We start from the raw sequence: 26210 nt of genomic DNA on the forward strand, positions 1-26210 counted from the left end.
TGTTTAAATTACATATGCGTTCAAAAGTCTTTAGCAAAAATATTACTAAATGGCCCTGTTTTGGATCAACAATGACTAGATGTAAATATATAAAACTGCAACCAGTCATTTTTTGAATAATTATTTATTATCCCATGCACCGGTTTTCGAACCTTTTGAGGTTCATCTTCAGGTTCATCTGTCGCAAGCCAGCACCCACCATTATGCTAGAAATAATAATATAACATCCAGAAACCATCTGAAGATGAACTTGAAAAGGTTCGAAAACCGGTTCATGGAATAATGAATAATTATTCAAAAAAGTGACTGGTTGCAGTTTTATGTATTTACATTCAGTTTACAGTCACGGTTCTAAAATGTCCGTAATGGATAAGCTTCATAACGATGCTTAAGTTCGTTATGGTTCTGTTGCGCAATAACATAAATCACGTGCCTACTTGATATGAGAACTGTTTTTATACATCTTTTTATAATACACATGTTGCCGTCATACTGTTCCATTATAAAATTTATTCCAATTTTATGGAAACACGAATTCACCCGAAAGTGGTATCGATATGGAAGGATCATAATGATTCAAAATTTAATAACTATACAGCTGAATTCTTACCTAGTGCAATGCTTATTGGAGATGACCTACCTGAAAGGCATTGTAAAATAGTAACCAGGGATGAATGTTTCCGAAAAACTGCACGGTGTGGTGTTGGCTGTTAAGGCGGTGTTAAGTAGCTGACGTCGTTGGTGTATAAGAGGAAATGTTGCGCGCCTTTAGACAAAGAGTTAGCTACGTGTAAGCGATGTGCAAGATGGGTGCGAGATTTCTTAATTACTGTAGAAAAACCAATTTTTCGTCAACGATAGGCTATTTTCATAAGAATCAAGATAAGAGTGTGCGTCGTTTTGTAACTGTCTGTTACATGGATCCACCAGTCTACACCAAAACTGAAATAGCAATCAAAACTGCAGGGTAACCCCATAGCCCTTTATCTGAGGGATGATATGGACTTCACATTACCGTTTTCTTGGAAGCGAAAGCTATATTTTTCATTAACTTGCAAACAGTAAAACAGTAATGACGCAAACCTTCTGGACAACCTAAATGAAAAAATACGCAATAGAAAGCCTGTATGTCAAAATTTAAGGCTTGTTCCTCCACACAAAACAGCTTTTGTAATAGGATACATAGTGCTTTGATGTGCCATATGCTGCAATATTCAGTCTGTTGACTAAATTAGGAATTCTTCGAATTTTACCTGTTCTTACTGACTGCTTCAAACGCATTAGTTTATGTGAACTTGCAACTTGGGTGCACGAAATATTGTGGAGAACGCCTTCTGTTCTATTCTCTGACATAAAAGAAGAACATCATCGGTTTACTAACAAACTTACTCAACTATGTGACAAATATGCCCCGTAACAGTTGAAAACTTAAGGAAAAATCCTGCACATAGGTAACTGAAAAATTGAAATAGCTCATGTGTCTCAAAGACGCTGCACATCGGGCATACAAATTATGCCCCACACCTGAAAATCATATTACTTACAAGTAGAAGCGGAACAGTCGTCAAGTTGTGGGAAATACTAAACTTAGACATGCCCGTTCATAAACGACAACAGATATGCACCGGTGCTACTACGGAAAAACCTGCCTGGTCTTGATATAGGCAAAGTAAAAGGAGCTGGTCCTCCCAATTATCCCAGCCAATCTACTGAAACGATACTTCACATAAACTACAACCACAATTAAATCACAAATGGAACAGCGATTCTCAGAATATTTCATGATGGTGGACAACTGTAGCCACGAAAGATTCTATCCACAGCATATTACTTGCACCACCGTCAAAAAAGCCATCATACTTATTGGATCAGCATCAACTGGAGACGATGGCATGACATTCCAAATGATAAAGCTTATTATTGACCCACTACTGCACATTGTAACAGATACTTTCAACCACTACTTACGCACAAGTGTTTTCCCTAGGGCCTGGAAACAGGGACTACCGAAGCCATTACCTAAAATGGACGCTGCGTGCACGCTCTGGTTACCGACCTATTTGCATTCTTCCTGAAGTGTCCAACGCCTTGGAATGCACAGTCCAGTACCAGCTAACAAGCTACCTAACTTCAAATAACGTACCAGAAGTATACCAATCAGGTTTCCGTAAACACCGCAGCATGACACTTGCCTTGATGAAGGTGAAATTCGACCCAAGGCTTCACATGGATGCAAAAGAGGCAACTGCCATGTGCTTCTTAGACTTCACCAAGGCCTTTGACACTGTCGACAATGACATTTTAATTGCGAAACGTAACAGCCTAAATTTCTCGCCAATTGCAGTGCAATGGTTTCACTCATACCTGATTTTAGCCACCAGTGCGTCATGTTCGGCACCGTAAAGGCACAATGGAGACACGTTGTATCAGGCTTCCCACATGGTTCGGTTTTAGGTCCTATACTCTTCTCATTGTACGTAAATGATATGAAGCAAATTATTTCCTACTGTAAATACAACATGTAAGCTGAAGACTTCCAGTGGTATCTAAGTGCAAAACCAATAAACCCGAAGCCAACAATCAAGAACCACAATACCGATCTGGGTGCACTATTAAAATGGGCGCAGGATACCGAGTTAAAATTCAACCGTCCAAAACTCGAGCGGTACTAGTTGGTCATTATGGGCGCATTGGCCCTAAATAATGGAGATCTCTACAATCTTTAACTTTAAATGGGTCAAATATATTTTCTCCTTCAGCAAGGAGACCAGGAGTAATAACAGATGAAAATCTTAAAAGGGCTGAGTATGTATCTGCAATGTGCCTGAAGGTATCATACTCTCACCATGTCCTGCAAAAATATAAAAACCTCTTCCATCTTGATCTGAAAAAGAAACTTGTCCAGACACTTATACTTCCAATTATTAATTAAAGCAAAGTTATCCTGCGAGGTGACTGGAACGGGTTATGAATGCCTGTGTTCGTTATATTTGTGATGTTTGGCTCTTTGATCACATTTCTCCATCATATGGACAGATATCGTGGCTGCGTGCAGACAAGCGCAGAGATTTCCATAACCTCTGTCTTCTCTACTGTCATATCTATGACCACTGTCCCTTATATCTCTCCTCGACCTTGATGCTCTTGTCTGAACTGTTTGGCAGACGCTGTCATCAGAGAAAAATCGTTTCTGTCCCACTCCATCGTTCAGCCACTTCCTCGAAGTTCTTCTCAGCTGCAGCAATGCGACTCTGCAGTAATCTACCGCATTGTGTGGGAGGTCTGAATAACATCTCCTGCTTCCGAAGACAGATAATGACATATTTACCACAGAAAGAATAATGATCACCATTGTCCTTGTACACACTGGTTACCCTTGCACATAACTCATACTAGCCTGATCTTATTACTGATATTATTGTTACTACTATTATTATTATTTCTTTCTTTTCTCAGACATTATGTCTGGTCAAAAATGGAAAGTGACGTGGATCTTGATCAAGCGTGACTTCCTTTTAACTGTACAGTTTATGTTATCTTACATTTATGAATTTTCGGGTAATTGAACATGTATCAATAATTACGGATTTCTGTAGTTGTATATATAGGTTTGGATGTAGCTGTATTGCATTGATGTACTGGTGGATATTGTGTGGTATGACTCCTGTAGTTGATAGTATAATTGGTGTAATGTCAACTTTATCCTGATGCCACATGTCCTTGACTTCCTCAGCCAGTTGGATGTATTTTTCAATTTTTTCTCCTGTTTTATTTTGTATATTTGTTGTATTGGGTATGGTTATTTCAATTAGTTGTGTTAATTTCTTCTTTTTATTGGTGAGTATGATGGTAGGTTTGTTATGTGGTGTTGTTTTATCTGTTATAATGGTTCTGTTCCAGTATAATTTGTATTCATCGTTCTCCAGAACATTTTGTGGTGCATACTTGTAAGTGGGAACGTGTTGTTTCATAAGTTTATGTTGTAAGGCAAGCTGTTGATGTATTATTTTTGCTAAATTGTCATGTCTTCTCGGGTATTCTGTATTTACTAGTATTGTACATCCGCTTGTGATGTGATCTACTGTTTCTATTTGTTGTTTGCAAAGTCTGCACTTATCTGTTGTGGTATTGGGATCTTTAATAATATGCTTGCTGTAGTATCTGGTGTTTATTGTTTGATCCTGTATTGCAATCATGAATCCTTCCATCTCACTGTATGTATTGCCTTTCCTTAGCCATGTGTTGGATGCGTCTTGATCGATGTGTGACTGTGTTCGATGATACGGATGCTTGCCATGTACTGTTTTCTTTTTCAAATTTACTTTCTTCGTATCTGTTGATGTTATGTGATCTAAAATGTTGTAGAAGTGGTTATGAAATTTCAGTGGTGTAGCCGATGTATTTAAATGACTGACTGCTTTGTGTATTTTGCTAGTTTCTGCTCGTTCTAGAAAGAATTTTCTTAAATTATCTACCTGTCCATAATGTAGGTTTTTTATGTCAATAAATCCCCTTCCTCCTTCCTTTCTGCTTAATGTGAATCTTTCAGTTGCTGAATGTATGTGATGTATTCTATATTTGTGGCATTGTGATCGTGTAAGTGTATCGAGTGCTTCTAGGTCTGTGTTACTCCATTTCACTACTCCAAATGAGTAGGTCAATATTGGTATAGCATAAGTATTTATAGCTTTTGTCTTGCTGTCAATTCTGTTTTCAGTATTTTTGTTAGTCATTGTCTATATTTTTCTTTTAGTTCTTCTTTGATATTTGTATTATCTATTCCTATTTTTTGTCTGTATCCTAGATATTTATAGGCATCTGTTTTTTCCATCGCTTCTATGCAGTCGCTGTGGTTATCCAATATGTAATCTTCTTGTTTAGTGTGTTTTCCCTTGACTATGCTATTTTTCTTACATTTGTCTCTTCCAAAATCCGTATTTATATCATTGCTGAATACTTCTGTTATCTTTAGTAATTGGTTGAGTTGTTGATTTGTTGCTGCCATTAGTTTTAGATCATCCATGTATAGCAAATGTGTGATTTTGTGTGGGTATGTTCCAGTAATATTGTATCCATAATTTGTATTATTTAGGATGTTGGATAGTGGGTTCAGAGCAAGGCAGAACCAGAAAGGACTTAATGAGTCTCCTTGGTATATTCCACGCTTAATCTGTATTGGCTGTGATGTGATACTATTTGAATTTGTTTGGATATTAAGTGTGGTTTTCCAATTTTTCATTACTATGTTTAGGAACTGTATCAATTTAGGATCTACTTTGTATATTTCCAATATTCGTAGTAACCATGAGTGGGGTACGCTATCAAAAGCTTTTGCTAATCAATGTATGCATAGTGTAGCGACCTTTGTTTAGTTTTAGCTTGATATGTCACCTCTGCATCTATTATCAGTTGCTCTTTACATCCTCGTGCTCCTTTGCAACAGCATTTTTGTTCTTCATTCATAATTTTGTTCTGTGTTGTATGTGTCATTAATTTCTGTGTAATGACTGAAGTTAATATTTTGTATATTGTTGGTAGGCATGTTATGGGACGATATTTAGCTGGGTTTGCTGTGTCTGCTTGATCTTTAGGTTTCAGATAAGTTATTCCATGTGTAAGCGTATCAGGGAATGTGTATGGGTCTGCAATGTAACTGTTAAATAATTAAGTTAGGTGTGAATGTGTTGAGATGAACTTCTTTAGCCAGAAATTTGCTATTTTATCTTTTCCAGGGGCTTTCCAATTGTGAGTAGAATTAATTGCTTGGGTGACTTCATGTTGCAAAATTATCACTTCAGGCATTTGTGGTATCATCTTGTATGTGTATGTTTCTGCTTGTATCTACCGTGCATGCCTGTTATGTTGTACCAGGTTTGACCATACGTTGCTCCAGAAGTGTTCTGTGTCTGTTATGTTTGGTGGATTGTCTATTTTAATGTGTGTGTTATCTGTTGTCTCGTAAAATTTCTTTTGGTTTGTGGTGAATGTTTGGTTTTGTTTCCTTCTATTTTCATTTTTTTTTTGTATCTTCTAACTCGTTTGGCCAATGCTTGTACTTTCTGCTTCTTTTCATCTAATTGCTCTATCGCTTCTTGTTGTGAGATTTTACCTGACCTTTTTCGTTTTTTTCCGACATTTCATTTCTTATAAATTGTGTTAGCTGTCCGATGTCTTTTCTCAGTTTTTCTATTCTGATATGTAGCCTGTGTTGCCATGCTGGTTTTGTGGGTTTCGTCTGTGTGTTGGTTGGTTCTGATCTCTGCCTAGTGTGTATATTTAGTGTAGTGAGTGCTCCTATATAAACCAGTAGTTGTAACTCTTCCATAGTTGTGTTTTCATTTATTTTGTTGTGTATGATTGTGTTGATAGTTTTTATTGTTGTTTCGACTTGTGGGTTATTTGGTGGGCTAAGCAAGAATGGTCTAATGTCTGTATTTGTGTCTTTGTATGCTATATATATCAGCTGAAATTCTTCTTCTATATGTAACATGTGTGTCACTTCATGTTCTATTTGTGCTTGTTCTGGTGGCTGTCCTAAGATTTCGTTTTCCTCTGATTGTTTAATTGATGAGTGTTGTTCTTTGTTTGTTTGCTCTGGGATGTTTGAATCCATTACTGTATTTTCTTCATCTTCTGATTGCACATTATTTTGTTCCAGTATTTGTTGTACTTGTTGTTTGATGTTTTCTAATTACGACTGGGGTATCCTGTTATTTTTGATTATTACATGGATCTGATCAGCTAGTCGTTGTTCTGTCAAAAATTTTAATTCTGGGTATCTGGTAATAAATGTTGTGTATACTTGTGATCTGTATCCAGTTGTGTTGGTTCCTAGGTTTGTTGCTTGGTGATAACAGAACATGAGGTGTCGATTAACTTCATCTGACCATCTCATCCTCTGTCTTTGTTTTCCTTCTAGGGTGGTTGCAGGAAGCGTATTCTGGAAGACACCTCTATTTGGATTTAAATCATTTTCCAGTTGGCTAGCAGTGTCGTTACCATTGTGGGCGGGCATAGTGTTCAAGCGTCGTCCCTAACCATGACGGCGCTTGTCCGAGGCTTCTTTAGTTCTGTCCTGAACCAACTAATCACACTAAAAGGGGGTTAGCCCTATTAGTGGTTTGTTCTTTCCGTCGCCTTTTACGACTGGCAGAACATACCGGAGGCCTATTCTTTTCCCGGGCCTCCACGGGGCTTATTATTATTATTATTATTATTTTATCACTGTTAGTGGCAGAAGTTGCAGTTGTACAAGCAATAGCAGTATTAATGTTATTAGTTCATAGTCAGTGTTACCTTACTCGCAATGGAACTTCAGACATTCAAATCATTTTGATACTTGTCGTCATACTGAAATCACTATTTCTTAGATAACTATGATTTAAAAAGGTACTGTATTTGCGAAATACTGTTCCGATGTAAGAGAGGGCCTGAAAGCCTCAATCACATAAGGCTAAATAATTATATAAAAAAATACTTCTAAAGAAGCTGGTGATTAAATGATTTTTAAGACCAGTCGCTCGTCAAGAAGGGAAATTTTGACCAAGGAAAAGCGTTTCATCACTCCTTGCCTGTGATGAGCTTATCTGATCGTAAATACACCAGTTTATAAAGATGACGACAGTATGTGCAAAGTATCTGCTACAACAGTCCACATATGATGTCCACAAATACTGCTGAGAGTGAAACCCAACTATGATACTGCGACCTAATCGTCAACTGTTCTTAAAAACGTGGGCAGCAATATTTAACACCAATTAAATTATTTTAATGATAAAGTATAGATTTTCGAACATAGAGTGAAGGCTTTTCATTTGATATACTTGTAATTCGCTACAAAAACACATAAGTCGACTTTAATGTGTTACTGGTAATTAAACTTGCTATAACATTTAGAATACTAGACAATACGAGTCACATATCAGTATTCTAGGTGAGCTTCATTATTATAGCAAATTTTATTCACAAAAATGAACAGGGATTTTCATGAAACACTCAAAATTAGATTACAGAAGAACATATTACAAAGTGCACAGCGCATAGATCGAAAAACTCAGAATGCTACTTATAATAACTCTGAGAACTGCAGAAGATTTGCAGGCTATTTCAAAGAACTACATAGCTGCCATTCACCAAAAGAAGAAATTCGTTTTGATAACGTTACCCATATACAACCGACTCAAAGCCAACAACAATAGAGGAAGTCAGAGAAATTGTAAAACAACTCAAAAAACGAAGCATCAGGAGAAGGCAGTACAGTTGCTGAATTGTGGAAACAACCGAGTGACAATATTATTCTTCTATCATAACTTCTTAAATACCAACAATTATACTGGTATTTTTATGCATTCGTGCATTCAAAGTCTATCTGACCATTGCTCTTTTCTTTGTTCCACATGAGTTTTTATTATCTAAGAGAAAAAAACTCTAATTGCAGCCTGAAGAAGCACAATTCCAACTTTACCTCGTAAATGGTAAAATATGTTTGTTCACCATTCCTCGGTTTTCTAATTGTACCATCAGCCCAGCCACTTGGATTTATATTTCCAGTCTTCGAATTATCGTCACGTAGCGTAAGTGTGTAAAAGGCTTTAGCATATAGGACATACATAGTTTCCAATTCTGAAAGTTTGCCTGTGCAGATCGACCATCTACAGTAATCATCTGGGAAAATGGATACTCCGCCTTGCAGATCAACAGCTGGTTATCAGTTAAAGCAGAAAGTCAGCAGCGGAAGGAGGAGGATAATATGCTGGCAAAGTCAACATATTTTCTTCTGTTTATTAACAACGACTAGTTCAAGATAAGCGGGGCATTCAAAAATGTCTACTAAAAGTGGTTTTCTGACGAAACGTTTTTGCACTGGGGAAGGACGATTTATTATTGGAAAAGGCTTGAGTATACGAAATTCCTTGCCTTTGTGGTATGGCTTACATACAGTGATGAGCCAGAAGAGTGCGACCATTTCCTTAATAGAATTTTGGGCCATCTTTGAAACCCAATACAATAGCGATTTTGCATGCCACGGATTTGATACGTGCTTGGCAGTTTTCTGGAGCTCTATGGTACCTTATGTCTGCTTATAGGTCACGCAATTTCCGTACATTACGGGCCTGTGGCTTCTGGTCGCAGAGCTGGCGCCAGATGGCGTCACGGTGTGTTCCATCAGGTTCAAGTCCTCAATGTGAGTTTGCTATCATACTCCATCGGAGCGTAACTCTGTCCCAATGGCACCAAATACTACCCAGATGCTATGTACCTTCACCATCGGAGTAGATATCGAGCGTGAAAGAATGCAAGTGGTCCACAGTAATGTTCAGGTAATCCACATCAGTCTACGAGCCTTCGATTAGTAACAAAAGTCGCTTGGAAGCCCAGGTGAATGTTGCCCATACCATAATACAGCTCCCACCAGACTACGTCCGTGGTGCAATACGTATTTAGAGTAGCTGTTCTTCTCGATGACAGCGCAGCTGAACACGACCATGGTTCTCGTACAATAAGAAAAGTCAACCACATACGCCCATGCGACGCAATTCCATTGATCCACAGTCTAATCTCGATGATCCCGTGCCCACCTCATTGTTGTGCAGTGTGTCTAGTGCGTTCTTCAATCGTTTCATGTCGCACTTTTCAGTTCTGAGCCCACAGTGAGCGTGTAAAGATGCGTAGCTAATAGTGTCTCCCGCCAAGTGCGAAGTCCTGCTGAGGGTTTCAGCCTGATTAGCACACACAACGTAACTGTCATGAGTGTCCCTCTTCATGACAATGCTCCGCCGTACACTTCAGAGGCAAGAACAGAGCTCCTGCAGCGTTTTTAGTGAGAGGTGTTTGATCACCCACCATACAGGTCAGACTTGACTCTCTCTGGTATTCAACGCACTTGGTGCGCTGGCTACGACAGAACTTCTGCACAGAAAACGAGCTGCAGACTAGGGTAGGGAATTGATGGAAAGCACAGAAGGCTCCTTTCTATGACGAGGATTATGATAAGCTGGCACGACGCCACGACAGATGTCTAAATCTGAGCGGCGTCTGTGTAGGGAAGTAGCTGGAAGGTGTAGCTAAATGTTGCCAATTGGGCTTTGTTGATTTTCTCTGTTGTTTCCTTTTCGCGACCAATCGCAAGTTGAAAATAAAAAAAAGTAGTCCTCGTACTTTCCTTGTTGCATCAAGTATCCGCCCACGCCACCAGCTGGCATTCGGACTCGCAGTGTGTAGTGAACACACGGTTCTGACTCATTAGGTCACACCAAACGTACCATTCGAAAATGTTGCGTAGAAAATCTATAGTTCTCTCACCGTTGCAAGCCACAAGGTGTGTCATAGTAAAACATTGTATATACAGCGGGGACACAGTGGTGTAATGGCGACTGCTATATCATTTTGGGTTCGCATTAGTAAAGAGACCTTGGAAATACGCACGGTAGAAACCTTATTAACGGCGATAGAGGCTTTCGGTTTTGTAACGCGTTGAATCCCATTATTTCCTCTGTTCGCCCTAGGCGAACACGATGGAATACGCAGAGGGCCACTACGTGCAGTACCCCTCTGGACGTTTGGTATTCACGATGTCCTTCAGCCTGCATGAAGCTGATGTATGACATTGTACGTATACATATAGACAAGGCTTCTTGTTTTATTTTGGCCAGACTGGTATCGGGCTATGTGGTATATTCAGCGGTAGTATAACTTACTATAGTGACATCATAGAATATCTGTAAACTAATTTGGAAACTTGACTTTAACTCAACGATGACGAACTAAAAGCCAGCTAAAAGTTAAAGAAAAATTTCCGAATAAATCTACGGAAATTCTGTAAATGAGCGTGTAGCCCGATGTCGGTATGGTCAAAATAAAAATAAACCTTAAAGCAGACAGCCTTGTCTGTGTATATACATACAATGGTGTTCATCAGGTACCACTGGACAGATGAGTTTTCCATTTTCGCCAACGAGGGCGCTACATTATGGCAGACTGATCGGTTCATGACACATTCTCGAAACGCGTATAGCTCGGTAATAAATTATGTGACGTCAGTAGCCGGGGTCAGGATTACATGAGTCACCTTAAGTTATCTGGCAGGAACCCAGATAAAATAGCCACCTTTGTTCTAATGGACTACCAGCTGCTCTTCCGAAACATCGTCAACTAGTCTGTTCGCCCGAAAAATTTGAAGTCTGTGGATGGGAATGTTTTGCTGTGTCGTGAGAGGAAAGGTAGGTCGCCATGGGAAACGGCTCTGAAACAGTTTGATCGGTCACATTACATTCATACCCAGGAGTGCAACTGGGATACTTACCAGAATGAAAACATCGACGTAAAATATTCATTTATTCACATGCTCGTTAGACAAACAATGAGGTACACAGGTAGTAGCATCAATGCAACACACCAGTCTTAAACTGAAAATACTATATATTCCATATCCTACCGGTGATTAACAGACAAAAATGGTTTACGAAAGCACAGATCAACATTAAAAACGGTCAGCTTTGACTGGCAAAATCGTGAACTCAGGGCTTATGCTGTATTCATTATCGTCCCTCTGAAAAACATTCTTCTGAAGCCAGATCACGAGGCCAAGTGACGTTCGAAACGCCTCTTCTCTGTCCCCAAAGAAAAGAGGTATAAACTGATCAACCAAGAGGCACCTTTTCCCCCAACAGGCTATCTATTTACCTTTTCGTTATTATTCGTTGCTATTTGCATTATTAAATGAAGTAATTGAGATAACTTCCGAGATAAGTATGTGCGAACTGCCCTGCATCCTTCCTCCATCGTCGTTTCTGTTTATTAGTGATTAAATTACGTCGTGGTTGTAGCCTCGTACCCAAAGGCAGGCCATAGAGCTGATTGTCTGATTGACTGCTGTCGTATTCCCGCTCTCCCCCCTCGGCAGACATCGCACAGGGAGGGGAGGGGGACTGTTGATCCGTGTTCCACTCCACCCTTACAAAATGCAGTCTCCAGTACAGTGAACATACCCTCTCATATTCAGTTATTAGCTGGTACGCAACACTATCTAATCTGCAAACACATTCTTTCTATCGCCATTCGACTGATATTGCAGAAATGCTTACAGAACTTGAAATTGACATTTTTGGTCATGGCGTCCTCATATAAGGACATACCAAATAAATGTATAGGATATTAAAATTCGTTAAATTTTACAATTTGTGATAACTGTCCTCACATTGTCAAGCAGAGTGTTTATTTGAGAACAGTGTCAGCATCTCCTGTCAATCTGTGGTATCAAAAAACAAAACTGAATGTGCATAGTCACATGGACACTTCCCAGTAATCTTAGTACCTCCCACCATCTTCTTTTAGAAATAAGAAGAAATGAATTTGATAGTATGTTGTTATTCGTCATAGTCATACCAGTGTTTAAATTACATACACGTTAAATAGTCTTTAACAAAAAAATTACAAAATGAACCTGTTTTGGATCAACATTGACTAAATGTAAATATATAAAACCGCAACCAGTCACTTTTCTGACTAATTATTTATTATTCCATGAACCAGTTATCGAATCTTTTGGGGTTCATCTTCAGGTTCATCTGTCGCAAGCTAGCACCCAGCATTATGCTAGAAATAATGATGTAACGTCCAGAAACCATCTGAAGATGAACTTGAAAAGGTTCGAAAACCGATTCATGGAATAATAATTAATTATTCAAAAAATGTGACTGGTTGCCGTTTTATGTATTTACATTCAGTTAATACTCATGGGTTCTAAAATATTTGTAATGGATAAGCTTCATAACGATGACTAAGTTCGTTATGGTTCTGTTGCTCAATGACATAAATCACGTGCCTACTTGATATGAGAAATGTGTTTTATATATCTTTTTATAATAAACATGTTGGCGTTATTTTAATGGAATAACTGTCATACTGTCCCACTATAAAATTTCCTCCTTTTTTTATGGAAACGCGAATTCACCCGAAAGTGGTATCGATATGGAAGGATCATAATTATTCAAAATTTAGTAACTATACAGCTGAATTCTTACCTAGTTCAACGTTTCTTGGAGTTGACCTACGTGAAAGGCGTCCTAAAATTGTAACCACGGATGACAGTTTCCGAAAAACTGCACGGTGTTGTATTGGCTATTAAGGCGGTGTCAGGTAGCTGACGTCGTTGGTGTATCAGAGGAAATGTTGCACGCCTTTAGGCAAAGAGTTAGCTACGTGTAAGCTATGTGCTAGATGGCTGCGCGATTTCTTAATTACTGAACAAAAACGAATTTTTCGTCTACGAAAGGCTATTTTCATAACAATCAAGGTAACAATGTGAGTCTTTTGTAACTGTGTGTGTTACATGGATCCACCAGTCTACACCAAAAATGAAACAGCAGTCAAAACTGCAGGAGAATCCCATGGCCATGTACCAGAGGGGTGATATTTACTTCACATTACCGTTTTCTTGGATGCGAAAGCTATATTTTTCATTATCTTGGAAACATTAAAACGGTAATGATGCAAATGTTCGGGACAACCTGAATGAAAAAATTCGCTGTAGAAAGCCTGTATGTCAAAATTTAAGGCTTGTTCCTCCACACAAAACAGCTTTCGTAATAGGAAAACACAGTGCTTTGATGTGCCATATACTGCAATATTTACTCTGTTGACTCAATTAGGAATTCATCGACTTTTACCTGTTCTTACTGACTGCTTCAAACGCATTAGTTTATCTGAACTTGTAACTTAGGTGCACGAAATAGTGTGGGGGACGCCTTCTGTTCTATTCTCTGACATAAACGAATAACATTATGGGTTTAATAACAACCTTACTCTCCTATATGACAAATATGCCTCCTAACAGCTGAAAACATAAGGAAAAAACCTGCACATAGGTAACTGAAAAACTGAAATAGCTCATGTATCTCAAAGACTCTGCACATCGGGCATACAAACTACGCCCAACGTCTGAAAATGATATTACTTACAAGCAGAAGCGGAACAGTCGCCAAGCTGCGAGAAATACGAAATTCAGACATGCCAATAGATAACCGACAACAGAAATGCACCACTTCTCCTACGGAAAAACCTGCCTGGTCTTGTTATAGGCAAAGTAAAAGGAACTGATTCTCCCATTATCCCAGCCAATCGACTGAAACGATACTTCACATAAGCTACAACCACAATTAAATCATCAACTGCAGACGATGACATCACTTTCCAAATGATAAAGCTTATTATTGACCCACTACTGCACATTGCAACAGATACTTTCAACCACTACTTACGCACAAGTGTTTTCCCTGAGGCCTGGAAACAGGGACTAGCGAAGCCATTACCTAAATGGACGCTGCGTGCATGCTCTGAGTACCGACCTGTTTGCATTCTTCCTGCAGTGTCCAACGCCTTGTGATGCAGACTCCACGACCAGCTAACAAGCTACCTAACTTCAAATAACGTACCAGAAGAATACCAATCAGGTTTCCGTAAACATCGCAGCGCAACACTTGCCTTGATGAAGGTGAAATATGGCCCAAGGCTTCACATGGGTGCAAAAGAGGCAACTGTCATGTGGTTCTTAGACTTCAGCATAGACTTTGACATTGTCGTCTATGACATTTTAAGTACGAAACGTAGCAGCCTAAATTTCTCACCAATTGCAGTACAGTAGTTTCACTCATACCTGATTTTACCCAGCCACCGTAAAGTCACAATGGAGGCACGTAGTATCAGTCTTCCCCCATGGTTCGATATTGGGTCCTATACTCTCCTCATTGTACGTAAATGATATGACAAGTTATGTTCTACTGTAAATACCACAAGTAAGCTGATGACTTCCAGTCGTATCTAAATGCAAAACCAATAAACCCGAAGACAACTATCAAGAACCTCAATACCGATCTGTGTGCACAATCAAAATGGGCGCAGGATACCGAGTTAAAATTCAACCGTCCAAAACTCGAGCGGTTCTAGTTGGTCATTCTGGGCTCATTGGCCCTGAATATTGGAGATCTCTATAATCTTTAACTTTTAATTGGACAAATATCTTTTCTCCTTCAGCAAGGAGACTAGGAGTAATAACAGATAAAAATCTAAATTGGTCTGAGCATGTAACTGCAATGTGCGTGAAGGCATCAGCATCTCTTCATGTCCTGCAAAAATATGAAAAGCTCTTCCATCTTGATCTGAAAAAGAAACTTGTACAGACTCTTATATTTCCATTTAATAATTAAAGCGAAGTTATCCTGGAAGTTCTTTCTCAGGAAAGCTCACGACGACTGGAACTGGTTCTGAATGCCTGTGTTCGTTATATTTGTGATGTTCGGCTCTTTGATCACATTTCACCATCATATGGACAGCTATCCACGCTGCGTGCAGACAAGCGCAGAGATTTCCATACCCTCTGTCTTCTCTACTGTCTTATCAATGAACACTGTCCCTTATATCTCTCCTCGACCTTGATGCTCCTGTCTGAACAATTTGGCAGAAACGTCCGCTGCCATCAGAGCAAAATCATTTCTGTCAGACTCCATCGTTCAGCCACTTTCTCGAAGGTCTTCAGGAATCCGACTCTGCAATAACCTACTAACGGTACTATGAACCGGCAATATACCCGTGGACTGTTCTAGCAAAAAATACGCCGGGAGAAACTGATGAATCACATTTTGATACTAATTGTAATACTGAAATCATTATTTCTTAGACAACTATGATTTGAAAAGGTACTGTATGTGCGACACTCTGTTCCGATGTAAGAGAGGACCTGAAAGCACCAATCACATAGAGTAAAATAATTATATAAATAAATACTTCTAAAGAAGCTGGTGATTAAATGATTCTTAAGTCCAGTCGCTCTTTAAGAAGGGAAATTTTGGCTAAGGCAAAACGTTCCACCACTCCTTGCCTTTGTTGAGCGTAGCTGATCGTAAATATACCAGATTATAAAGATGATGAGAGTACGTCCAAAATATCTGCTACAACAGCTCACATATGATGTCCACAAATACTGCTACGAGTAAAACAGAGCTAGGATACTGCGACCCAATCGTCAACTGTTCTTAAAATCTTGGACAGCAATCTTTAGCACCAGTTAAAGAATATTATTAATAAAGTATAGATTTTGGAACACAGAGTGAAGGCTTTTCATTTGATATACTTGTGATTCGCTAGAAGAACACATAAGTCGATTTTAATGTGTTATTGGTGATTAAACTTACTAGAACCTTTGGAATAGTTGTTGATATTGTTGTTCCTCCAGCTCCCCGTGGAAAGTTTTAGGCAGTTTTTCACCATTATGTCATTTTTGTCTGCTCTTCTTCCTGCAACTCTCCGGGTTTAGATGGTCTCTCAAAAGAATTTTATGTTCGCTTTTGGCCTCTGATAGCAGATACGATAACATCTAAGTTGAATGAAGTGGCGTAAGGGGGATACACCCTGTCCTCTTTTAAGGCCAGAAAACCTGGTTTAATTTCCAAGAAGACGGGACGTCTGTCCGTGGGTCACGTCCAACCGATAACGCCACTTCATTTCGATTACAAAATCATAGAGCGCCCTATAAATAGCCGTTTGTCGGTTTTTCTTGCTGACATTGTCGTGAGTTATTGAAGTTGTTTCCAGGGTCGTACTCCCATGACTCCCGTTGCTGAATGTTGTGACCTCATCTCGATTGCTGGCACTGCTTTTATCGATTTTAATCATGTGTTTCACCGAATTACTCATGATTCTCTGTCATAAGATTTGATGGATGTCGGTTTTAATGATTTACAAGACGGATGTTGACCTCTCTAATTACTGGTGTTTAGTGGTCTATTGTGAATTTTCGTCTTTCTCCCACATAGTAATGTGTTGAGGTGTCCCGCAAGAGAGTCCCCTATCCACGTTGTCATTCGTGCTTTTTCTGGAATCCTTACAGCCGTTCATAGCTGCTCGACTGCATGACTGGTCGTTGTATGGAGAAACGTTTATCGCCTGAATGAATGCTGATAACGTTATGGTACATCTTTGTACTCATGATGACATACTGGTGATCAGGGACGTTCTGGGTGGATATTGTCGGCTTACAGGAGTACAGGTTAACGACCTATGGGCATCTGACGCCGCAGAGATTCCATGTGCTGAAGCAGTCGTTGGGTGTTTTTATTGATCGTGTCCGCTGAAGATGTGTACAACAAAATAGAAGTCCAAGACAGATAGGATTCAAGGAGTGGTCCTTGAACACGAGAGTCGCTCTCTCTCGTTACTTCATGAGGGTCGCGTCTTGCAAACTTATGTATTGAGCAAAGTGTATTTTGTGGCACAAGTTTTTTCCCTTCCCGCGATGGTGTCCCGGAAGTTACAATGGTTATTGGGCAAGTTTACCTGGCATTATTTCTTCGAGGCACTAGTTAAACATGTCCTCACGTACGCTGGTAACTAACAGCACAACTTTAGCCCTTCCAGCTGACGATGTTATGATAAATAATAAATTAAGGCATATTAGGGAATTTTTTATTGATGTCAGTTATTTGTAAAAATGCTGTTATGTTGTTGGATATTTTAAAATCGTGTTTCCCCTGTGAATTCCCTGTGGCTAATAACAGACTGGAAGACTGATTGGTACAGTGTCAGCCTACCTACTTTTCCGATGGAAGCTGGCTCCATCGACAATTGTGGTGGTGCACCATCATCGTGAAACCATACCTATCGCCGACAACTGGAACGTTTTATAAAGTGTCGAATTGCAAAGTAACGTAGCATACAGGGACGCATACAAAATTGTCCGGCGACAGAAGTATTCCATGCACGATTCCAGCCCACAGGTTTATACCAAAGAGTGCCTGTGATCGTGTTCATGGGTGACATGTGGGTTGTCTTACGACGAGTAATGACTGTTGTGGAGGTTGAAAGTACTTCCTCGGGTGAAGGTAGATGCGTCGGTCCATATATCGTTATTTGTAAAATGTTCGTTATCTTCGACATGGTGCAAAAGCCTTTCACAAAACTCTACTCATCGAATGAGGTCTTCTGGCTGCTGGTGTCGAGTTAACGTATCATGATATGGATTCTGTACTTCCTTGTACAACATTCCAAAAACAAGTCTTCGAAATATGTGGAACTGCCTTGTAACACATGTGTGATCAAACGTATCCGGACACGCCAAAAACAAAAGTTTTTCATATTAAGTGCATTGTGCTACCACCTACTGTCAGGTACTCCATATCAGCGAAATGAGTAAACATTAGACATAGTGAGAGAGCAGAATGTGGCGCTTCGTGTAACACACAGACTCTGAACGTGGTCAGGTGATTCGGTACCACTTGTGTCATAAGTCTCTACGCGAGATTTCCATACTCCTAAACATCCCTGTGCCCACTGTCTCTTATGTGACAGTGAAGTGGAAACAGGAAGGGACATGTACAACACAAAAGCATACAGGTCGACCTCGTCTGTTGACTGACAGAGACCGCAGACAGTTGAAAGGGTCGTGGAGTATAACTGGCAGACATCTGTACAGACCATCACACAGGAATTTCGAACTGCATCAGGATCCACTGCAAGTACTAAGACAGTTAGATGGAAGGTCAGAAAACTTGGATTTCATGGTCTAGCGGCTGCTCACAAACCACACATCACGCCGGTAAACGCCAAACGTCGCCTCGTGTGGGGTAAGGAGCGTAAACAGTGGGCGATTAAACAGTGGAAAAACGTTGTATAGAGTGACGAATCGCGGTACACAATGTACCGACCTGGTAGCAGTGTGTGGGTATGGCGAATGCCCGGTGAACGTCAACCTCCAGCGTGTGTAGTGGAGAACAGTAAAATTCCGAGGCGGTGGTGCTATGGTGTGGTCGTGTTTTTCATGGAGGGGGCTTGCACCGATGTTGTTTTGCGTGACACTATCACACACAGGCCTACATTGATGTTTTAAGCACCTTCTTGCTTCCCACTGTTGAAGAGCAATTCGGGATGGCGATTGCATCTTTCAACACGATCGATCACCTGTTCATAATGCACAGCCTGTGGCAGAGTGGTTACACTACAATAACATTCCTGTAACGGACTGACCTGCACAGAGTACTCACCTCTATCTTATAGAACACATTTGGAATGTTTTGGAACGCCGTCTTCGTGCCAGACGTCAAAAACCGACATTGATACCTCTCCTGAGTGCAGCACTCTGTGAAGAATGACCTGCCATTCCCCAAGAAACTTCCAGCACCTGATTGAAGGTATGCCTGCGAGAGTAGAAGTGATCATAAAGACTAAAGGTAGGCCAACACCATATTGAATTCCAGCATTACCGATGGAGGGCGCCACGAAGTCATTTTCAGGAAGGTATCCGGATACTTTTGATCATATAGAGTATGGCGTGACTGATGATCGGTTGCAAGAATCGTGTCCTCTGTTTGTAGAGTCCATCTAATCCCTGGACGACCTCTGTCCATTACTTGTGAACGAAGATCTCCGCCTTCCTGAAGGCGTTGCTCCAGGGGACAAAAAACGTTCTTATCGGGACGGTGCATTTGAAGGTACTGTGCAGCACATGCACGAGCAGCAACAGCAACAGCTTGGTTATCGGATGCACCCAGCACCAAAAGCATATCGAAGCATTCATCTTTTGTGCACTGCATGGAGGACCCGCCCTACGTGAACCTGACATAACCAGTAATGGGTGTGCACTGCGCTGTTAGTAGACACATGCATGATGTCCTGCTTATAAACGACAAGAACTATGGAACAGACGTCTAAATATTTCATGTCTAAATATTTCATGTCCAAACAGTCTACTTAGTTTTTTTCTCCAACCTCTCGGTTTCCAGCAATACATTTACAACTTTTTTTTAACTGAACAAAAACAATGATCAAAGTCACTGCGATAAATATTTTAAAAACAAAGCAAGGAAAAAACATCAGGCACCTGATGAGAATGGAAGCTATGGACTTATGCATGTAAAATACCTGCCATAATCATTTTTTTTGTAACTTTTACCAAAAGTAATGTAACAGGAATGAAAAATTCAAAAGAAAACGGAATCTACACATCCAGCTCCTTGAAGATTAAATACGACGCGAAAAGCTCGTGATAGCGCTGCATCCTTTTCCATGTGAAACGGGCCATAATCATAATCTGATAAAAGTCACACGGGACCGTGTAATACCCGCTCCCTACCACGTAATGAACATAACACTCGACGAGCCATATAACTGCATCGTCCTTCATGCTGGGAAAGAAGGTTGAATCGGGACGCACAGAGTTCATGCTACCTGTCCCTGGCAACGCTGTACACAGTTACAGCATTGCCAGAGGCTCGGTTTTTAATTCACATTTCTGTCAAACCTATTCGCGGGACTAGGTACTGCTAGATGCACTTCTGCCTTGAGATGGGATGAGGAATCGCGTGCCAACCGCCAATTGCGGCGTTCTTTCTTCTCCCTATATGTACATGCAACACTAACGGCATGAAGTAAAGAAGCTCGTCTTGCCACATTCACGGGTACCGCGCTCGCGCCCGCCCATCGTTGTTAAAGCAAGCTGTTGGCATAGAGGTGTCGGGGGAACTGCTGGCTGACAGAACCCATGGGCAAGTAGCGTGGGTACTCACGGGCGCCTCTGCCTGCAATAGCACATTTTCCCGCCTTTGATCTAAAGAGTTGGCAGATTTACCTTTACTTAGCTACTCTTCGTGAAATTACCACAACATGAAATGAGAATTTCAGTATTGCCATAGAAACTGTGCACTCAGTGTGCGTAATGTAATATATGTGCTGTGAGATACACTAACAGGCACGCAACCTCTTTAGTACATTAGCTCGACTAGTAAGCTGTTTTGAATGAACGATGCTTTTCTCGACTAACGGCTTAAGTTCAACTGGACACGATTACAACTCATTAACAGAGAAAAACACAGCATGACAAAGGAATTGAAATATCGAGGGAGGCCGAAATATGACATCGGAATAGAATAGCGACACACCATTTGCGGTTCGTAGACGAACTAATTAACTTGATTTGCTGTGTTACTTTTACGTTCCAACACCCGTGGTCAATGACTGACAATTCAAACAGACTAGACCGAGGGTTCAGTTAAGGCCACTGCTTAAAATCTGAATAAAAATTATCAGCAATATCCGTTGATGGTTTCCGATATAATGAACAGCACATTTGTGATCATGGCCTTGTCGACGATAGTGGAGTAGGGAACAGACTTTTAGTACAATCTCTTTCCCTGATGATGGGAAACTTCCCTTAAAAGGTAGAAGAATCAGCTATGGTCAACGATATGAGGATGCAGAAGAAAATGTGAACCACTACATAAAAGATATACTAAATAATCACAGGACATGCAGCCTGTAACTGAAAACGGGTCATCATCATTATCTTTCCACTGGAAAAACATTACAGAATAGACCCCCTTTTAGTTCTCTGAGTGGGGACTTCGAAACGGGAGGTAACCACGAGGGAAGACTGGCTAACCAACGAAAGAGTAATAATTCAGGAGTTGGAGTGTGGAATGTCAGAATTCTGAAAGTGGTAGGGAAGTTGGAAAATTAGAAAAGGGAAATGCAAAGACTGAATCTAGAGACGGTAGGTGTCAGTGATGTGTGCTGGAAAGAAAATAAGTTTTTTGGTCAGACGAATACAGCACAATCGCAAACCAGAAGAAAATGAATAGGACGGTAGTACAGGGAATGAGTTACAACGAAAAGTTCAGTCACGCGATTGCACTCACCCGTATCGATAGAAAACAACTGCCAACAACAAAAGCCATCTTCACCCGCAGATGTCACAAGCAGAAAACGAAGACATCTAGAAGTTATATGAGAATATGTAACAAGCAGAAAACAAAGACATCTAGAAGTTATATGAGAATATGTAACATGTAATTCTGCATGTAAAAGTAGAGATAATCAGGGTTGACTGGAACGTGGTAGTAGAGGAAAGAATGAGTTACAGGAGAATATGGGCTTGGTAGTACGAGAGGGAGAGGTAAAACGTAAACTGATTTCTGCAACAAGTTTCAGTTAATGATACGAACACACTGATGAAATAGTCTTGCGTTATCGGGTCAATGTTGACGGTGTCTTGTCGCAACGTTTCGATGAGTTGTAGAGTGGCCGCATAGCAAGGAAAACCCGCAAGAGTTCCTACCACACCTAAATGCCATATATAACAGCATCAAGATCACCGTGGACCTATAAGAGAATGGATGCCTACCCTCCTTGGACATTCTGATTATGACAAATCCGAACGGTACGTTGAGACACTCGGTCTAAAACAAGAAGATGCACACGGAGCTATCCCTTAATGGTGTGTGTTGCCACCATCCAACGCAACGTAACTCGGTAGTAAACACCACAGTACAAAGAATCATGTCTATCAGCAACAGAAAGAGCTTGCCGCAGAAGTTACTCCATCTGCCGGAAACATTCCATAAAAACAGGTACAAAGAGGCACAAATACGACGTGCCTTACAAACAGATAAAATGTGGGAGGACAAACCAGAAGAAGACGAAGTAAAACGTGTGGCTTTCTGCTGGGCCGCCAAGAGCCAAGACCGCAAGTATATTAAGACAACACCGAATAACGACAGTCTTCCGTGCAACGCAGGAAGCTGAGGACATACTTGACTCGACCAAAGATCATATAGGCCTGCAGTATGAATGTGGGTTGCGGCACATCGGGGAGATACAGCAATGTATCTTACAGCGCCGTATAGCAATGTGTCTCACAGCACATCATGAACGTACGTCTAGGGCAGACAGACGAGGCCGTGGTAGTAGACAATAGCATCGACGAAGGACGCACCTTCGAATTTGAGAAACACGAAGTAACTATGCAGCACCAACTGTTTCTGGGAATCGGTTGTCAAAGAGGCAGTGGAAAGAAGTTGCACCTCAATCTAGTAAAGCGTGATAACGTGTTTTAGCTTAACCCAGCGTGGCATTCCCCAATGGAGAGAATAACACTCCGTTCTGAAGGCGGCGGCGTCCCCATGCAGACTGGGCAGCAACCAAGGCTCGAGGCCCGTGCGGGGCCAAGCCGCGACCCCACCACCTGTAGCGCCGCGTTCCCCCACCACTGACGCGGCATCCCCTTCCGGAGGAGCGAGGTTCAGCCCACTGCACAAGTGGACACAGGGCGAGCGACTATATAGATAGGTGGAACACAGCATCCCGACTATTCGGGTGAAGATGTTGGATACCAAACTGATCGAAAGTTTGCGACGAGACGACGCTACCACTCGGCTGTTCACCCGATAATATTTCGTCATAGGAATACGCGGAGAAAGCCGGCAATCATGAATACAAATACGCCGTTCAAAAATCACAACAGGAGGATTCGGCGCACTCTGGCCTGCCCTGAGGAAGGAATAACACCTGGACACGTGCTCCCAGAGACAGTGAGACTTGCTGCATTCTCACATTCATTTGACAGATAGCACACTTGTCAGTGCTTTCGAGGTTCCTGTCCGTCTCAGACATTGCTAATATGTTTTGAAATAAATGGATGATAGTGGCTTCAGAACTCCAGTATTCCGAGGAATTTTCCATTATTTTGATCTGGAAATTTCTGAAATGAGTCTCTGAAGGCCAACCTTCTTTCACCAAGACGTAATGTCACATGAATTAACACGAGAGATCCCATGTCAGTTGGCTCTTCTATGGACGAATAAAAGAACATTACCCATTTACATCTGTACATCAGCATACCCATAGTACCTCTTTCATGGCATACCATTTCATCACTTTTACTATTCTTCCAGGACAACTATATACAACTAGACATATTTTATTTTTAATGTACTCTTGAATGCAAAATTTTAACACTATATTTCGTGTAAAACCGTCTTGTGATGGAATTGGAAGTGCCTTATCATTTAATTTTATTGCACATCCTACCAAATTCTTATGGCATTTAACAGCTGTTGCCGTTTGCGTTTGTTGGAGAAATGTTTTGGTAGGATTTCAACAAAATTTAAAGGAAGCGCATTTTCGACTCCATCACAATATTGTGCATTCAACACTAAACATGAAATTAAACTGAATTGAATGTATTTGGCCTGCACGAATAATATAAGTCAAGAAATGAAGTGGAAAGAAAGAGCATATTGCCTATAGTGGTGCTGGAACTATGTTCTTTTATTCCTTACATGATATAGAATTTATTTTACAATTGCAGTGTGATATTTGCCAATTTAATATCTTGGCACAACCGAAACCGGCAGGGCCTTAGGTTCCATGGGTTGTACGTCTCTCACCCGCTCGTCAGGACTGCTTACACACCAGTAACAAAATCAGCCTCGGAACTTCTTGAACGGAAAATGAAAATAAATCTGATTCACTTTGAGAGCCAAACCGCTCGTCTTCTGGCCGCTTTCTATTGAGCATAATCACATTGTTCCTAGTTCCGTGAAATAGAAGCTGAATTGCATAACTTGTGCACTGAACGTATAATTTGCACTATTACTCCACACACAACTGCGCGTACCACCAAATAATTGCTTTTTACCACTAAAATAAACCTTTCACCTTCACATCCGGCTGCATGCCTCTAGAGCGATTGAGATACCTATTAGTCTCTTTTCGTGGTAACGTTTGAAGATGAAGCGCCAAACTTCTTCAAACTGCGGACTATCGATATGTAGAACAATAGGAAGCTTACAGACAGTGCAGGGAGAATACCTAGAGTCTTACATAAAGACTACTTACAGCGATGAGGGTACATGCGGCAACGAACAAGGTGACGAGTGACTCTGCAGGCAATACTCCACTGTCCATGTTACACATGGTGCCATGTAACGTCCTTCAGGCATTCACCGAACCCAATACCTTCCATCAGCTTCCCACATGGTATACCATGACTCATCACTCCAAGTCATTCGTTTCCAGTCAACCGCTGTGCAGTGACAGTAGTAGTGGTGGCGATAGCTACACAGACGAAGGCGAGCTGATGTGGAATAGAGATCAAAAGCATCTGGACAACTATATCTAGAATTAATATGGGGAGTGCCTACGCTTTGCTCTTACGGTGGCTTGGACTCCGCTGGGGACACCGTCATTGTCAGCTCATTTCTCCTCAAGAACCTAAATCATTGTAGGTAGTGATATAGGTCCACGGCGTATGGTGTGAAGTCGACGTTATAACTCATCTCGATTTCCCTTTGTCTTCAGATTATGAATCTGGGTCTACTTGTCCATTTCAGGAATGTTATTATCCACTGTCGATTGATTTGCAGATGCTGTTTTATCACAGTGTGCATTATCATTCTGACACAAATAATTATTGCCGTCGAACTGTTACTCTACTGTAAGAAAATAAAAATGCGGTAAAATATGCTCATACAGTTCTGCATTTAGAGTTATCTTAAGAGCAATAAGGGGACCACACAATAAACTCGATAAATACGTCCATACAGTATCACAGCCTCCTCCATAATTCACTGCTGGCACTACACATGATACAGTGTCACATCCTCCAGCTGTTATCCAAACCCAAATCCTGCCACAGGGCTGCAACATGGTATAGTGTGATACATCACTCCAAGCGACTCGTTTCCAGTTAACCGCTGTCCAGTGACATCGCTTTATACATCACCTCAAGCGTCATTTAGCATTGACTACCTAAAAATGTGGCTTTTGAGGAGATAGTCGACCATTGTAATCCATTCTTCTTGGCTGCTTACATACTTTGGAACTCACGCGTGATTCCTTCTGCTGATACCATGTGATTTTTTTACATCCATCTTTCGCAACGATCGATAGTCTCTTCCCGTTTGTACATGATATCTGCCAGGTCTTAGTTTGGCTGTGATTGTTACTCCACATTTACACTTTACAATCAGATCACCAACAGTCAACTTTGGCAGCTTTAGGAGGGTATAAATGTCCCTAACGGGTATGTTACTCAGGTAATATCTACAGAATAGCCCACATTCGAAGTTACTGAGCTCTCCTGACGGACACATTCTCCTCTTCACGCTTCGGTACTGACAACACAGTACCCTACACAGTCCTTTAAATTGGGGGAACCGCCCCTCGGAACATCTACTGATCAATTCCGCATTAAAAATGAGTGTACGGATGCTCTTGATCAGGTAGTGTGTATTTACGAGTAATGTACTTAATCTGGCTACATAGTATACTAGAATTGATAATTCTATGGCTTGTGAAAACTGTATCTTAGACGTGAAACAGTACTACTTCTACATTATCCAGAGCGCAGAAAATACACATGGGGAATCTTAACTAACTTGGAAAAG

The sequence above is a fragment of the Schistocerca piceifrons genome, chromosome X (assembly GCF_021461385.2).
Source record: "Schistocerca piceifrons isolate TAMUIC-IGC-003096 chromosome X, iqSchPice1.1, whole genome shotgun sequence".
Lineage (NCBI taxonomy): Eukaryota > Metazoa > Arthropoda > Insecta > Orthoptera > Acrididae > Schistocerca > Schistocerca piceifrons.